The following is a 16,972-nucleotide window of genomic DNA, read 5'->3' as shown; positions in this document are numbered from 1 at the left end:
CAGCCGCCGGTGCCCGCCCGCCTCAGCACTCGCCCCTCTCAACCCACCCCAGCCAGCCCCCGCGACCGGCCACGACCTCGGCCGGCCTCTCTGCGGACAGGCTGCGGAGGTTGGGCGCCCGGACGCCACGACGGGTCCAGCTTCCCTTACCGCCGCCGCCGCCGCCTCAGCTTACCTTGCCAGCGCCAGCCGCCATAGTGACTCTGACTGAAACCTACCCGGTGCACCGCCACGGGAACGCGCACCCTTCAAGGGCCCTCCTACCCTCTCTCCCGCGCCGTAGTCCGGAAGTCACGTGATCGATGCCTCGGAAGCCATGATGGACAAGGGCAGAAAAAGAGGGCAAGCTAATTTTTAACAAGCCTCCGAACGCCATCTTAGTTAAGGGTTAGACGCTTCAGCACCGTGGGATAACCTGTACCATTTTGGTTAAGGGCAGGAAAAAATTTCGACCTGTTGAAGGTTTTCTAAACATAACTGGCCAAATTCCTACTTTAGCGTCTTGGTAAAAGGCGCCTACTTTTACTAAATTTTATTCACTATAGTCGTCGTTGAAAATACCACTGAGCAAGGCGAACAACCCCATCCAAAGGAGAGGTTGTTAGCATCCATCTTAGCTGTGGGCAGCACAGTCCCCCACGGCCGCCTTAGGTGTGAGCAACTAAATTCCCACAAGCCTTGGGATTTGTACATCTAAAACGAGGTCTATCCTCCCCTTGCTGAAGTCGTCACTGTGTTATCCTGCCCGGAGGAACACTCTTTCTTAGTCCCTGCATTCCATTTCAAACGACCTTTCTTCTCACTGGGCCTGTCTTGTACCCCAGGGCTCCTAACTCAGATTCAACCCCGGAATGAGTGTGCCTTCATAAAGTCTAACATCACGTTGCTTCCAGAGAGTGACAGAACAATTTCTAATATGAAGAAAGGGGGACTGCTTCCACTCAAAATATTAAGGTAGATGAGGAGTCATTAGTCCCAAGAAGGAAAGATTTGCAAAATCTAAACGAAAATTTCAAGAAAAGACAGTGGGAGTGAGTCTTACTCATTTAGAATCAGTGGTGGCTTCATTCTTCAGATTCCTTTGACAACAGGCTCCACCACTTTGTAACCTTGGGCACGTTTCTAAACCTTTTCAAGCCTCGTTTTGTCATCTATTACATGGAGATAATACTTAACTCACTTCTTGTGAGAATTCAAGGCAGTAATCCATTTGCTCCTAAAAGAGTAACTACTTTGCATTTCAATTCTTATATACAGGGTTTGGGCCCTATCCTAAGCTCTGTGCTGGGCCCTGGGGACACATAGGTGAACAAAACCTCAATCCATGCCCTCTGAGAGTACACCTGAGTATTGTGAGATAGGGATGGGGAGAGGAAGGTGACAAACAGGGATCACTTCACTTTGATGTAATCAAGGCTAAGATGGAAACAAGCACTGGGTGCTAAAGGGGTCAGAGACTGCCTTCTACAGGAGGTAACTGAACTGAAACAAGGCTGGTAGGAAAACCACAATGAACATGGTATTTGATGAATGGCTTCGGAAGTTTCCAGGAAGAAGGTTTAGCAAGAAAAAGAATAAGGCTATTTGAAATGGTGGACCAGTGTGTCTGGCACATAATAGTAACTCAATAAATATTTGATACGTGATTGAAAATTACATACTGTTACTCATTATTACAGGATAAAGTAGGAGTGGCACAAAGTGAGTCTAGAGAGAATATGTGTTAGATTATAAGGACCTTGTATACTTTTCTAACACTCTTCACTATTTCAGCAGATATGTATTGAATTATTACCATGTTCCAGGTACCTTTTTTTTTTTTTTTCTTTCCAGGTACTTGATTCTGGAGAAAAATAAGGATATGTTGAAAAGTTTTAATATTAAGAGGATGAAAATTTTTCATTTGTGGTAACTTTTAGGCTTCTGTGGAATAAAGTAATATAGAACCCCCCACATCCCCTAATGAGTTCTGTGCATGAACTTATAAGTCACTTATGCATTTTTGTCATTCATTCACTCTATAAATATTTAATTTGAATGTGAAAACCGCTACTGCGACAGGCTCTGGAAATACAACAATGAAAAAAAAAAAAGACTCCCTTGAGTTGCTCACAATTTAGTTGATGACACAATAAGATTCTTGCTGTAATGAGTTTATCAAGAGGAATGGGAGCATGGCGGAATAGTTTAAACTGAGATGAAAAATGAGTAGGAGTAGACCAGCTAGTCTGGTAGTAGTGGGATAATGAAATTTTAGGCCAAGGAAACATTACAAACACCCAGAGACTCGGGAGAAAAGGACTTTACGGGAATTACAAGTAGGTCTGTATTACTGGAGCATAAGGAGAGGTGGTCAAGAAAGAAGGGCACAGAAAAGTGGTTTCAGTTGCTGAAGGACTTGCAGGCAATGCAATGGTCTTCGGAGTATTTCCATCTTTCTCCTAGAAGATCAAAGTAGAGTAATGAAAATCAAGGTTTCAGAATCACACATTACATCACCATTTAAAAGCACTGTAAATTATAAATTATTAAGCTTCTCTAAGTTTCAATTTCCTCATTTTGAAAAAAGTAGATAGTACCCCCATGGAGTCTTGTTAGGATTAAATAAAATGATGTTAGGATTAAATAAGATAATGATGCCTAGAAAATAATAGATGCTCAGAGAATGTTAGTTTCTATTATTATTACTAATGTTAAGAATTCTTCCAGGGCTTCCCTGGTGGCGCAGTGGTTAAGATTCCGCCTGCCAATGCAGGGGACACGGGTTTGAACCCTGGTCCAGGAGGATCCCACATGCTGCGGAGCAGCTAATCCCGTGCGCCACAACTACTGAGCCTGCGAACCACAACTGCTGAGCCTGCATGCCACAACTACTGAGCCTGTGTGCCACAACTACTGAAGCCTGCGTGCCTAGAGCCCGTGCTCCGCAACAAGAGGAGCCACCGCAATGAGAAGCCCGAGCACCGCAACGAAGAGTAGCCCCCACTCGCCACAACTAGAGAAAGCCTGTGTGCAGCAATAAAGACTCAACACAGCCAAAAATAAATAAAATAAATTAATTAAAAGAAAAAAAAAGAATTCTTCCAGCCTTCCACATACAGTAAGGAGCAAGTTGTAATGTCTCTAATTAGTATATGGAGAAACCTGTTCATAAATGTGGAAACAAAAAGTGTCTCTTTATGTTCAGTTCTACTACAATCTCTTAAAATTAACGTTAAATAGAATATGCTTTTTCACATTTTTTTCAAAGAAAAGCTGGGACTGCTATAACCTGGAAGGGTAGAGAATCTCACCAAGCTACACAGGGTGCTGGAAATGCTAAAATGGCAATGAAGGCGTTCTTCACCCACTGGTATTCAGTAGGCACAGAAAAGTCTTAAATTAGACATCTCATACATGAGATATTTTGAATGCTAAGCCATGTGGGTGTTCCTCTATACGATTCTGTATCCATACAATATTTTAATTAAATAAAAAGCATGTTATGTTTTGAGAAATTTGGAATGATAGTATTTCCCAATGTGGTAGCTTTCTCTTCCTTTATTATTTTTACTTTTTAAATAAACTGATCATTATTACCACTGCTATGATCCATGCTACTTTTCAATCTAAGAAAAACAAAGAACGAATTGTAAAATTATTACCCTGGTACCACGAAAGATAGGCAATCATTAGCATTTGAGATGTGTAAGAGACAGCTCAACTTACAGAGTTTACTCTGTAAACTCATTCAGTATGCAACCCTCCCTAAATGATACTCATCTAATTGGATTTTAACCAATGACATATGATATCATGAATTATGGAACACTTGCATAATTGCTTAAGGAGAGTATCTGGTTTGCAAATACGTATAAGTAAACTAACTAAAGAGGAAACCTGGAGTAGTCAAAGATTAAAATTGAGAGGATATAATATTTTAAATGGCACACACTAGCTTCTTGAAACTGAAGTTTAATCTTCTTCACAGTAAGGAAAGCTCTCCTCATCAGGGAGATTCTAATGAGTGGAAATACTCTGTCATTTCCCAGGTGCCCAGGGTGGAGTTGCCCAGACATTCCAGAGGTACTGCTCATTGGTTTTTGGCTTCCTGGTTCTTCAGGAAATAAAAGAACAATTACCTGAAGACAAGTAAAGACATTTATTTTTCATTTAGCAGTCTTTTTTCTGTGAATATAAAAAGAGGGAATCAGAAGATTAACTCTCGAAAGGATCATGGACAACTAATCCAGCTCCCTCATTTTGCAGGCAAGGAACCTGAGGCTCAGAGAAGGTACATTTATTGAAGGTGTATTTTTTTTTTAACATCTTTATTGGAGTATAATTGCTTTACAATGGTGTGTTAGTTTCTGCTTTATAACAAAGTGAATCAGCTATACATATACACACATCCCCATATCTCTTCCCTCTTGTGTCTCCCTCTCTCCCACCCTCCCTATCCCACCCCTCTAGGTGGTCACAAAGCACCGAGCTGATCTCCCTGTGCTATGTAGCTGCTTCCCACTAGCTATCGGTTTTACATTTGGTAGTGTATACATGTACATGCCACTCTCTCACTTTGTCCCAGCTTACCCTTCCCCCTCCCCGTGTCCTCAAGCCCATTCTCTGGTAGGTCTGCGTCTTTATTCCCATCCTGCCCCTAGGTTCTTCATGACCATTTTCTTTTTTTTTAGATTCCATATGTATGTGTTAGCATACAGTATTTGTTTTTCTCTTTCTGACTTACTTCACTCTGTATGACAGACTCTAGGTCCATCCACCTCACTACAAATAACTCAATTTCGTTTCTTAAAAGTATGGAACACTTCACGAATTTGCGTGTCATCCTTGTGCAGGGGCCATGCTAATCTTCTCTATCATTCCAATTTTAGTATATGTGCTGCTGAAGCGAGCACTTGAGGGTGTATTTACCACACATTTTCCTCATGACATCTGTGTGGTATTAACCCCATTTTATAGGTAAGGAAACTGAGGCTTAAAGAGATAGAGTGACTGATCCTAAATCACCATGCTAGATCTAAAGTACGTGCTGGGTTGTTTGTTTTTTTTTCTTTTTAAAAATTTTCTTTAGTGTTTTTTTTTTTTTTGATTGATAAAGCTAATACATATTCATTGCATATATTCATATAAGCAACAGTAAGGAAAGTAAAAATCCTCTCTATCCTCATCACAAATCCTCAGCCTAGGGCTAGCTACTATTAACAATTTATTAGCTATATCCTTCCAGATGTTTTTCTAAGCCATATGAGGCATGCCCTTTTAAAAAATACCATATCATTTATCAGAAATGGGAAAATCAACACTAGGAGTCTTATTCCTAAAAGTGATAAATACTTTATATCAATAGCAAAACGCCTGGACAAGGGGAGAAAGAAAAGGAAGAGAAGAAATTCTATTTATTTTTGTCACTCTTGTGTAAGTCCCTTTTTGATTACTGGAAGCGTTCTCTTGCTTTTTATAATCAATTTAAGAATGTTAGCTGGAATGCAGCAAATGCTTAAGAATAAAAGGGATGGGTCAGAAAGCCACATGAGGCATTTTCTTTCTGAATTTTTATTGGTATATTTGGGTTTGTTTTTAAATAACTTAGTTACCAATTAAAATATCAGAGACTGTTTCTATGTGCTGGTTTTGTTCATCTAGTGAGTTTTTTAAAAAATATTTTAAATATATTCTTTATTCTAGGAAGACTATACCATTTTATTTTATTTATTTTATTTATTTATTTTTGGCCGTGTTAGGTCTTCGTTGCTGCACACGGGCTTTCTCTAGTTGCGGCGAGCGGGGTCTACTCTTCGTTGCGGTGTGCAGGCTTCTCATTGCGGTGGCTTCTCTTGTTGCGGAGCACGGGCTCTAGGCGTGTGGGCTTCAGTAGTTGTGGCATGCGGGCTCAGTAGTTGTGGCTCTTGGGCTCTAGAGTGCAGGCTCAGTAGTTGTAGCTCACAGGCCTAGTTGCTCCGTGGCATGTGGGATCTTCCCAGACCAGGGCTCGAACCCGTGTCCCCTGCATTGGCAAGCAGATTCTTAACCACTGTGCCACCAAGGAAGTCCCAAGACTATAACATTTTAAATCATCGTTTTTTAATGTATTTGTATTTCCTTTTTTAAAAAAATTATTTAATTAATTATTTATTTATTTATTTTATTTTTGGCTGTGTTGGGTCTTCGTTTCTGTGCGAGGGTTTTCTCTAGTTGCGGCAAGTGGGGGCCACTCTTCATCGCGGTGCGCGGGCCTCTCACTATCGCAGCCTCTCTTGTTGCGGAGCACAGGCTCCAGACGCGCAGGCTCAGTAGTTGGGGCTCACGGGCCTAGTTGCTCCGCGGCATGTGGGATCCTCCCAGACCAGGGCTCGAACCCGTGTCCCCTGCATTGGCAGGCAGATTCTCAACCACTGCGCCACCAGGGAAGCCCTGTATTTCCTTTTGATAAGCTCCGTTAGAGCTTTTGTTTCACATAAATGCATTGTTCCTACAACTGTACAACATGGTCATAGATAATGGTCAAAAGCATCTCACTGAATGGTTATAATTTGGAAAATTCATAGATTTCTCAGGAATCTTTGATCTTAAGCATCCCTAAGACGACTGGTTGAAATGGAGTAAAGAGACTATGCAGTAAAATGAGTCTAGAGTGCCTGCTCTTCCTCCAGCCCCATTCCCACCGAGCATGCTTGGCATATGAGGCTTGGTGGGAGGGGACTGTTGCGGGAATCTGCTGGGCTTTGTGTAAGGCTGATTTCATGAATGCGTGACCTTACATGGGGCTTGAGGACTCTGCTGTCTTGAAATTCTTAATACTTTCTCAACGAAAGGTCCCTCATTTTTACTTTGTACTGGGCCTGTCAAATTATAGAGCTGGTCCCACCTTGGGCATACTGCTTTGAGAACCCAGTCTCCTCTGTACAAGTCCAGCATGTTAACAAGCACAACACATGAAATGCTAGGAGAAATTAGTGGGCTACTGACAGCGAACAAGCATCCCTACAGAAATGAGACCTTTTCAAGTGAAACCAGTCAGGTCCATCTCTCTAGCTCCTGGAATCTAATTATATAATTTGGTATCAGTGGCAAAGATGGTTGCCAAAGAAAACGTGCCTTGATTTTGTGACTTATCTTCTCACTCTTAGACTCTGAAGTTATTCTTGAAAATGATAATTAGAATAATATAAAATCAACACAGAATCTCTGTCCATTAAAGTTATGCTTTTTATTATAAAACATTTCAAATGTACAGGAAAACTACAATTGCAATGAACGCACATATATACTCCTCTTTGAGTAAGAGTTGTTACCATTTGGCCATATTTGCCTTATCTATGTATCTGTGTGTGTGTGTGTTTTCTGAACTTTTGACAGTGAGCTGCAGACATCATGACACTACTCTGAAATAGTTCAACATGCACTTCCTAACAATACAGACATTCTCCTAAATAACTAAAATGTAATGGTTTTTTTAAAAAAAGTATTTTATTTGTAATGTAGAAAACTTGGAAAACAGAGAAGTATAAAGAAAAATTACCCATAATTCCACTGCCCAGAGATAACCACCGTAAGTAGAAAAACGGCATCACCTTGTATCTATTTGTCCACACAGAATGAAGCATCTCTACTTATTTTCACCCTTACCAACATTTTCCATGCCTTCTGTAGTAGGCAGAATAATGGCCCCTCAAAGATGTCCATATTCTAATCTGCAGAACCTATGAGTATGTTACGTTACAAGGCAAAGGAGACTTTGCAGGTACAATTAAGGGTACAGAATTTGAGCTGGGGATCTTATCTTGGATTATCTGGGTGGATCTCTTTTTAATCACATGAGTCCTTAAAAGTGGAAGAGGGAGGCAGCGAGTAAATCAGAGAGATGTGACATGAAGACTCAACCTGTTGCTGACTTCGAAGATAGAGGAAGCCTCCAAGAAATGAAGGAAGCCTCTAGATGATGGAAAAAGGCAAAGAAACTGATACTTTCCTAGAAACTTCAGAAAGGCCAGTGCCTTGATTTTAGCCTAGTGAGACCCAGTTGGACTTCTGACCTATAGAATTTTAAGGTAATAAATTTGCGTTAAGTCACTACATGTGTGGTAATTTATTATAGCAGCAATAGAAAATGAATATATCTCCCCATTTGTATTTGCCTTTGAAATGGAAGTCTTTTATTCTTTAGGACATTTTTTAAAAATTTATTTTTGGCTGCGTTGGGTCTTCATTGTTGCACGCAGGCTTTCTCTAGTTGTGGTGAGCAAGGGCTACTCTTTGTTGCAGTGTGCAGGCTTCTCATTGCAGTGGCTTCTCTTGTTGTAGAGCATGGGCTCTAGGTGCGTGGGCTTCAGTAGTTGCAGCATATGGGCTTCAGTAGTTGTGGCTCACAGGCTCTAGAGCACAGGCTCAGTAGTCGTGGCGCACGGGCTCAGTTGCTCCATGGCATGTGGGATCTTCCTGGACCAGAGATCGAACCCGTGTCCCCTGCATTGGCAGGCGGACTCTTAACCCTGCATCACCAGGGAAGCCCTCCTTAGGACATTGTGACTGAATTATTTTCTTATTCTATTTGGCTTTGAAAACAATAATGACTAACACAATGAGAAAATAAAGGCAGAACCTCTACCTTTTGCTCTGAAAGGGGGACTAGATCTTCTATGGTTTTTTTGACCATGGCTGGGCTGATACATTCACAGACTATTTACAGACTCATAGGGCAGGGGGAGGGATTGCTCTCTAGTCTTTTTATGAAATTCACTTGGAATTATGGAAACTGTTTTGAGGAAAACCATTTACTCTTAATCTCTCACAGATCTTTGTACTTGTCTTTCATAGCACTTATAACACACTGTAATGGGGTACAAGTATAACATCTTAATTAATGTCTGTTGTCCCTCTGGACTATAAGCACTGAAAGGGTAAGGACCCCGTTGGTTCGTTTTTGCTACGTGCCTAGCACATAGTTGACCCCAAAATATTTGCTAAATGACTGGATGTTTGGCAATGCAAAAATCTGGTTCTTGAGTGGCTAATGAGAAGCTAAACTGCTCTGTGTAATAATATTAACAATTATAATACTAAACTATATATAAGATTAATTATATGTAATTATATTATTTTAAAGAATATTAAGACAAAATTTTAAAGGAAGAAAAAGCTGTTTTCAACAAGAGCTTGGGAATCTCTTTGAAGATAATTTTGTTTTCTTGGAGACTTTTTTTTTCCTGGATGCAAATTCAGACTACACTGTCTGAATGTCATTCTGGAGATACCAACGTGTTCCTGCATATGTGTAAGTTCCTTCCAAAAATCCTCTCAGGAGGTCAGGAACAGATTGTCAGGAAAGACAATGAGTAGTGTCTTCACCTCCTACTGGCAGCAAGCCCTAGAATCAATCAAGCAGGGAGCCCACTCTGGGCTATTGTGCTCAAGTCAGATTGTATTTCACCACTCTAACCACCCAGATGGACAGTCTGGGGGCAATGGAGTTAAAATCACCACTGACTAAGCGATGCCCCCTTGCTGGAGACATTTCTAAGAGCTACAAACTAACAGAAAGGTTGCTCTGTGAAGGAGCGGTCACTTCAGGGAATGTGAAAGTGGAATGTCATCAGTTAGACTGGACAGCAGAGCGATAAGCCTGAAAAGCACTTTCACACTAAGCTTTGAGGGAGGGTGTATCCAAGGCCAACTTTTTCCTATGGAACCTACGTTGCAGTTCTGTTTCGGCAAGTGTTTCTGAAAGCAAAATTTTTTTCAAGTCAGCTGTTATTGGTTAGAATCCTGTGCTTGCAAACGACAGAAACTACCCCTGGCCAACCTAAGCCTACGGAAAGTATTGGAAAGACATGAGGTAGCTCAGAGAATGGAAATAAACACTGAAGAAGCAAGTCTCAGGCAGGATGGGAAGCACAGCTGATGAGCAACAAAAGCCAATAAGCAGCCTCCTTATCAGCTTGACCTTTTTCAATCCTTGAGTCTCTCACCTCAAGATTCAAATGCCCCAGAGAAGGTGATTGACCTAGGCTGGGTTACATGCCCATTTCATGGCCAGAAGGGTGCAGAACTTTGAAGGACAGTCCCACTAACTCTATATCTAATGGAAGAAGGATGGTTTCCCAAAGCTGTTGCCAGGAGGAGGGGGAAGGATTGCTGGGCAGGCAAAAGCATTAGATGTCCATTCATCAGCTTATTCACTGAGTGCACATTCAGGAAAATTAGTCTTCTCCTTGAGCCCCATAGCAAAGAACTATAGCTACCTATGGAATCCAGGCAAGTAACTTCCTGTGTGACCTTAGGCAAATCATAAACCCCCTCTGGGCCATAGTTTCCTCATTTATAAAATCTATTGAATGGTTTGGACCAGATGATCCCAAGTGGCTTGTAGAGAGGAAAGAGCCAGAAGAGAGGATCTCCTCCCAGATATTGGCAATATGACCTTGGCTGACTCATTTGCCAATTCTGGGTTTCCCTGTGTGTAAAGGGGGTGAACTAGACACCTTCAGGTTACTTCTAGCTGTTAAAGTCCATGATTCTAAAAAAGAACAGATGGAAGTAGCCAGGTCAGTCTTTCCTCTCAGAATCAATGGAATATCCCTGTTTTTAGGAAATATACACTGAAGTATTAAGGAGTAAAAGGGCCTTATGTATACAACCTACTCCCAAATAATCCAGAAAAAAAAACTCATGTACATACATATATACATACGTGTGTGTGTCTGTGTAAAGAAAGGTTCTACAAATGTTAAAAAGTGTCCAAATGTTAAAAAGTAGTGAATTTGAATAAAAAGTGTGTGGGAGTTCTTTGAGCTATTCTTGAAACTCTTCTCTAAGTGTAATTATTTCAAAATGAAGCCCCAAAAAAAGTCAATGGGAAGGGCAAGAGGAAATCTGTTCCTCTGCTTGCTTGCCCAAAGGCTTTTTGATGAATTATTTGTGTGACAAGTGAGTATTTGTATGTCTATACTGCTAGATCCGAACTCTCTAGGAGAAGTTCTTAGTGCCAAAGCATGGACTCTACAATGCGTTCTCACTACTAGTGTGACAAAGCTCCACTGTGAACCTGGAAGATACTGGATAAGGCCTGTCTATTTACTGCTCCTGAGGAGTCTGACTAAGTGGGTGGAGATTTCCTGTTGGCTCTTATGCTTTTCTTTTGTTTTAACAGTGGTTTAGGGGAACATACTTCAGACACAGCATATATATTTAATGCTTCGTACTTTTAAATATTCATCTATAACCCAACAAATGTCTCTACCGACTACTTACTAACTTGATTTGAAGCCAAACATTACTACCTTCACACAATCACTTCTTATTGAAAATTGATTTCAGTATCTAGAAGGGTATTCATTGCAGGATCATATTAGCAAAATATTGGGACCAACCTAGGGGTCCATCAATAGTGTACCGGTTAAATAAATACATTCACGCAATGGAATGTTGTGTAGATGGTAAAAAAGAATGAAGAAGCTCCCTAAGAGTGGCTATGTAATGATCTCTAAGTTAAAAATAAATGAAGCACCCACATATGAGTAAATATGGAACAATATCCAAGGTAAAATTTTAGAGCAATGTGCACAATTATGTGTAGGTATCATACAATTGTATTTTAAAATTGCTTGAAGGAGTAAGCAATGAGTGGACAATTAATGTTTTTGCCTGCTCAGCATATGCCTGTATATGCAGAGCATTTTCTGGGAAGAGATACAGGAAATCAGTAACAGTGGAAAACTCTGGAGAGGGGAACAATGGGTTGGGGTAAGAATCTGGGGAAGAAGGACAGGAGGGAGGCTTGATTTTCACTTACATCTTTTGAGTTTTGTACCAAATTTAATGGAGGACTCAGTGCCCCTTCAGGAGTAGATCCTTCTGATCCTCCCTCATCATGTAGGCTCAAGTGAGGATAAATCACTGTAGTCAAGAAAACTGTCCTGTTAGGGTATGAGTATTCTGCATATTGGGTTCATGACTTATCTTTCTGTTCCCAGCAGCTATTCTTATCTTTGCTTAGTAATTGTTTATTGAATTGAGTTCAACTGGATTGATTTGCTGTGCTTTTAGAGGCACTTATTAGCCCTTCATGTGTTTCCCTCTTTTCTACCCTAAAGGAAAAAATATAAAACAAACATTTATTTTCCATTCTTAAGAATTTAACTTAGACAGTCAGTGGATATAAATTGGTGCCTCCTTTTTGGAGGGCATTTTGGTATCATAAATCAGCATGTAAAACGTACTCATGTTGTAACCCAGTACAGCATTTTGTTAAGATATAGAAACAGATCTTACATGTGTATGATCTCATTTTTATCAAATGTCATTCATAGATCACTATATGTATATATGTATAGATATCTAGGAGAAATGTCATCAAAATATTTAAAATGCTTATTCCTCCATGATGGGTGATTTTCCTCTCTGTATTTTTTCATATTATTCACATTTTACACATTGTCATCATTTTTACCAAAAAATGAAACTATTAAAAAGAAAAAGCTGGGAATTCCCTGGTGGTCCGGTGGTTAGGACTCAGAGCTTTCTCTGCCAAGGGCCTGGGTTGGATCCCTGGTTGGGGAACTAAGATCCCGCAAGCCGCGCAGCACGGTCAAAATAAATAAATAAATAAATAAATAAATAAATAAATAAATAAATAAAAAAGAAAAAGCATTCAAGTGATTTCACTAGTTTTACTCTTTGACTCATCATATATTTCTTGATTGTACCACATTATTCTAGAATTATCTTTCCTATTTTACAGTCTGCTGAATTTTCTATGCACCCATTTGAGAAAGCACTGAAGCTAAATACTTATCAAGTACTTTTGAAAAATTTAAGCTCCAGAAAAAAAAAAATCAGAACAGTAGTTGTCTCTTGAGGAAGCTGGGGATGGAGATAAACTGGGAAAAGGTATGAAGGAAACTTTTAGGGTGATGGATTATGTTTTAAAGGTTTGGGTCACAGAGGTATATGTATTTGTCAAAACTCAACAAATTTAGCCAAGATTTGTGCATTCCTCTGTATGTCAATTTTACATCAGAAGGGAAAAAAAACAAATTGGATTTTAGTAAGTGATATTGATATCTGGAATTTACTTTGAAATGCACCAAAAACAAGATAGATTAACGGATGGTTTGAGGAATGGATAGATGAATAAATACATAATAAAGCAAATATAATAAAATGTTAATTGTAGAATCTAGGTGATGTGTATATATATGTATGTTCATTATAAAATTCTTATAATTTTGCACTTTAACATTTTTCATAATAAAATGTTGAGGAAAATGTAATCACCGATCATCTATTGATATACTGATATGTTGAATATGCTTATATTTCATTCTTATAAACTAAATTCATCAGATTAAGTTCTAGAAGTTGCGTCCCCCACCCTCCCAATTCAAACTTCTCGGATAGTTAAGCTATTTAAATCTATATATATGATATAATTAGTGACAGGGCTGTCTTCATGACCGTGTTAACTATGCAGTCACACAGGGTCACGAAGTTGGTTCAATGCTCTGCTGTTGCTGTCTTGAAATTCTTATTACTTTTTAAACAAGGGGCCCTGTACTTTCATTTTACAATGGGCCCCGCAAATTATGTAGCTGGCCCTGACTAATGAGCAGTAATAATAATTACTAACATACATTATCTTCTCTTTTTGCCAGGCACTATGTTAAACACTTTATATACACTATTTCATTGAATCCTCAAAGACAGACTAAAGAGGCAGTCTTAATATCCCCATTTTACAGATGAACATAATGAGGCTCAAAGAGGTTAAGATATTTGCTCAAATTCACACATTTAGTGTACCCTCAGTATGCATAGTAGCACGGTACGCATGGTAGATACTCAATAAATATTTACTGAATTAATAATAATGATAATAATAGTAATTATTATAGCAGCTCCCATTTATTGAGCACCTTCCAGCAGCCTACAATGCTCTGACTGAAACCCGACATGTTCTCCCTAACCCAGACTCCCCACCTTTCGCATCACTACCTTAAGACCACATTCCCTGCCAGCCTAAATTAGGTCAAGTCTTCTCTTATGTTACCCTGTGCTTCTTTGTCATAGCAGTCATCACAATTGTAATTAGGTAGTTCTTTGTTTAATGCCTGTCTTCCCTTCTGGACTGGAATCTCAGTGAAGACAGTGACTCATTTTTATCTGCTCACCACTCTATTCCTACCATCCAGTGCTGTAGCTGGAGCGTAGCCTGCTTGCCAGGGCTGGATTATATATTTTTTTCATTTAACCCTCAAATCTGTGAGGTAGAGATTGTTACCATCATTTTACATCATTTACAAGGCTCAGAGAAGTTAAGTCTGAGTTACCCCACCATAAGGGAAGCATCCACCATAACGTGGACCTACATTTGCCAGGCTCCAAAATCTTTTTTGTCTTTTCATGGCAGCCCACTGTTTCTATATGACAATCTGCCTGACATTATTTTCTATCTCCAGGCACTGCTTATTCCCTTCAGCTCCTATTTTTGCTGTCTGACCTCTGGGCTCTCTAATGAAGAGGAGACATGCTTTCCCGGAAGTAATTACGGCAAGTGATATAACCAGGCTGGCTGAAGCCAGGATTTTATTTTTTAACCTTGATGAGTAAAGCAGCTGTAAATACTACCTTCTAAAAGCAAAGGATCCAATTTCCCCATGGTACTAACTCTTCCTTAGTGCTGGGAAACACCCTGAAGTCGTCTCTTGGGCTATGTAAATATAAAGCAATCTACCCAGGTCTAGTCTTGGGGAAGGCCTGAAATAATTAAGGTAAAGCAAACGTAGATGCTTCAGGCTGTTAACAAGATGTCTCTTAGTAGTTTTAGGCTTCTATAGATTAAGATTTCTATACGAAAATGTTTTTCCCTAAGTGTGGATTTGGACTATCCTATGCTTATGCATTACTGCCTATCTTTGCAGAGTTGAGAGGACTATTCTTTGGATTATTCTTTGTTTGTGAGGATCATAGAAGTGGGATGGAAAGGAATGCTGGGAGAGTGCACAGGCTTATTCTCTTCAGCTAGTGCTGGAGGATAGGCTGTGAACAAGAAATGGAGAGTGCTTGGCCCAGCATGCCCTGGCGTGGATGGTTGAGTTCTACCTGTGGTGTTAAAATCCCAGACTGAAAATCCCAGACCTTAGGGATTAGACTGATGACAGATTGTGCTGTACTTTGTCTTTTGTAGGACATAGGGCATCTGGTGGTGGTAGAGTTTCCAGAGGACCTAGGTTTGTACCATTCTGAGGATGTTCAGACTGTGGACCTCTCAGAGTAGCCACTACTAATAGCAGTGTAAGTTACCCTGTCTATTACACTTCTTTTCTGGTATTCCCAAGCCTTCTGAAAAGACTTGTTAACTGTCACACCCTGGCCTCAGTTGTGCTCTTGAGCTTGTTCTACTTTCTTGGAAGAATATCAAGCACTTCCTAAAGTCAGTGGTAGAAGCAATGGTGACAGTCATCTGTGCAAAACAGTGGTGCCCACTGTCCTCATAAGGGTGAGAGATAGTAAGGCTGCAGCAGGTCCAGAAAGCTGGGGCAGAAGTACAGGAGGGACTGTTTCTGAGAACACAAAAGCTATGTCAGAAATACAGAAGAAGAAAAAAAAAAAAGAAATATGGGAGAGAAGGAGGTTGCCTTTTCCAGGAAATAGGCCATGAGGGCTTATGCCATCATATTTGAACAATAAAAGTAAGTATGATCATATTTTGTAGTCACTGGCTAGTGAGATAGGATGTACTGTATCTGTTACTCTATGTGCCATAACCAGTCTCCAAGATGGTTCCCAGAGATCCTTGCTTTTTTGTATTTATGTCTTTATATAGTCTTCTTCTTCAATGAATCAGGGCTAGTCTATGTGAACAACAGTGTATGGCAGAGGTTACAGTGGTTGACTTCCAAGGGTAAGTTGTAAAAGACTTGCAACTTCTGCTTTGGTCCCTTGAATTGCTTGCTTTGGGGTAGGCCAGCAGTCATCTCATGAAGACTCTTATTTATTTATTTATTTTTGGCTATGCCACGCAGCATGTGAGATCTGAGTTCCCCAACCAGGGATGGAACCCTTGCCCACCTGCATTGGAAGCGCAGAGTCTTAACCACTGGACCGCCAGAGAAGTCCTCATGAAGACTCTTAAGCTGCTCTGTGGAAAGGCCCACAAGAGGAGGAACTGAGGCCTCTACCACCATCCAGGACCAACTTGCCAGCCAAGTGAGTTAAGTCATTGAAGGTGGACCTTCCAGCCCCATTCAAGCCTTCAGATGACTGCAGCCCCAGCTGACATTTGACTGAGCCTCATGAGGACACCCTATCCAGAACTACCTAGCCAAGTGGCTCCCATATTCCCAGCCCATAGAAACTATGAGAGATAATAAGTGTTTATTATTGTTTTAAACTACTAAGTCTTGGGATGATTTGTTATGCATCAATAAATAAAACACTATACTATAGATTCTATGGAATAAACGTCTATGTGAAACTCTGCCGAAATAGATCAGCCAAGTCCTCAGATAAAAAGAGGACATGGGTTGTGTCTTCAAAGATGAGTAGGAGCTTGCAGGTGGAGGTAAAGTGGAGAAAGAGGAATCATTTCAGGCTGAAGGAACAGCTTGACTATAGGGCCAGAAGTAAGAGGGCATGGCTTGTTTGAAAAAACGGCAGTTAGTTCAGCATGACTGGGGTGCAGTATGTTTAAAGAATGAGGTAGAGAAAGATTACAGGAGTAGACAGGAACAAGCTCAAAAAGGACCTTAAATGCCATGTTCATGTATTTTTTTTTTTATCCTGAAGGCAATGAGGAGCCACTAAAGAATTTTTAAGCAGGCAACTGACATGATCAATTGTACATTTTAGAATGATGGCCAAATGGAGGATGATTGGAGGCAGAAAGACCATTTAGAAATAATTGCAAGTCCAGGTAAGAAATGATTAGTGTCTGAATTAAGGTCTTAGCAGTGTGAACAGAGCGGGGTGGGGGGAA

General features: G+C 40.2%; 2 long non-coding RNA genes and 1 other non-coding gene across 3 annotated transcripts in view; 1 reads left to right on the top strand and 2 right to left on the bottom strand.

Annotated features, from left to right (window-relative positions):
* Nucleotides 1-2,308: 2,308 nt before the first annotated feature.
* LOC132375108 (uncharacterized) overlaps nucleotides 2,309-16,972 on the bottom strand; it is a 38,962-nt gene continuing 24,298 nt past the window's right edge. The window contains exon 2 of the long non-coding RNA XR_009505899.1: nucleotides 2,309-2,441. This is a non-coding gene — a long non-coding RNA (uncharacterized LOC132375108). The remainder of the gene's footprint in view (nucleotides 2,442-16,972) is intronic.
* LOC132375534 (U6 spliceosomal RNA) lies at nucleotides 4,791-4,895 on the bottom strand. Its single transcript, XR_009506078.1, has one exon. It is a non-coding gene; the product is annotated as a U6 spliceosomal RNA (small nuclear RNA).
* Nucleotides 15,215-16,348, top strand: LOC132375109 (uncharacterized). The gene is made up of 3 exons (XR_009505900.1): nucleotides 15,215-15,288; nucleotides 15,821-15,898; nucleotides 16,020-16,348. It is a non-coding gene; the product is annotated as an uncharacterized LOC132375109 (long non-coding RNA).

Source organism: Balaenoptera ricei, chromosome 11 (genome assembly GCF_028023285.1).
Source record: "Balaenoptera ricei isolate mBalRic1 chromosome 11, mBalRic1.hap2, whole genome shotgun sequence".
Lineage (NCBI taxonomy): Eukaryota > Metazoa > Chordata > Mammalia > Artiodactyla > Balaenopteridae > Balaenoptera > Balaenoptera ricei.
This window is presented reverse-complemented; position numbering and strand designations above follow the sequence as displayed.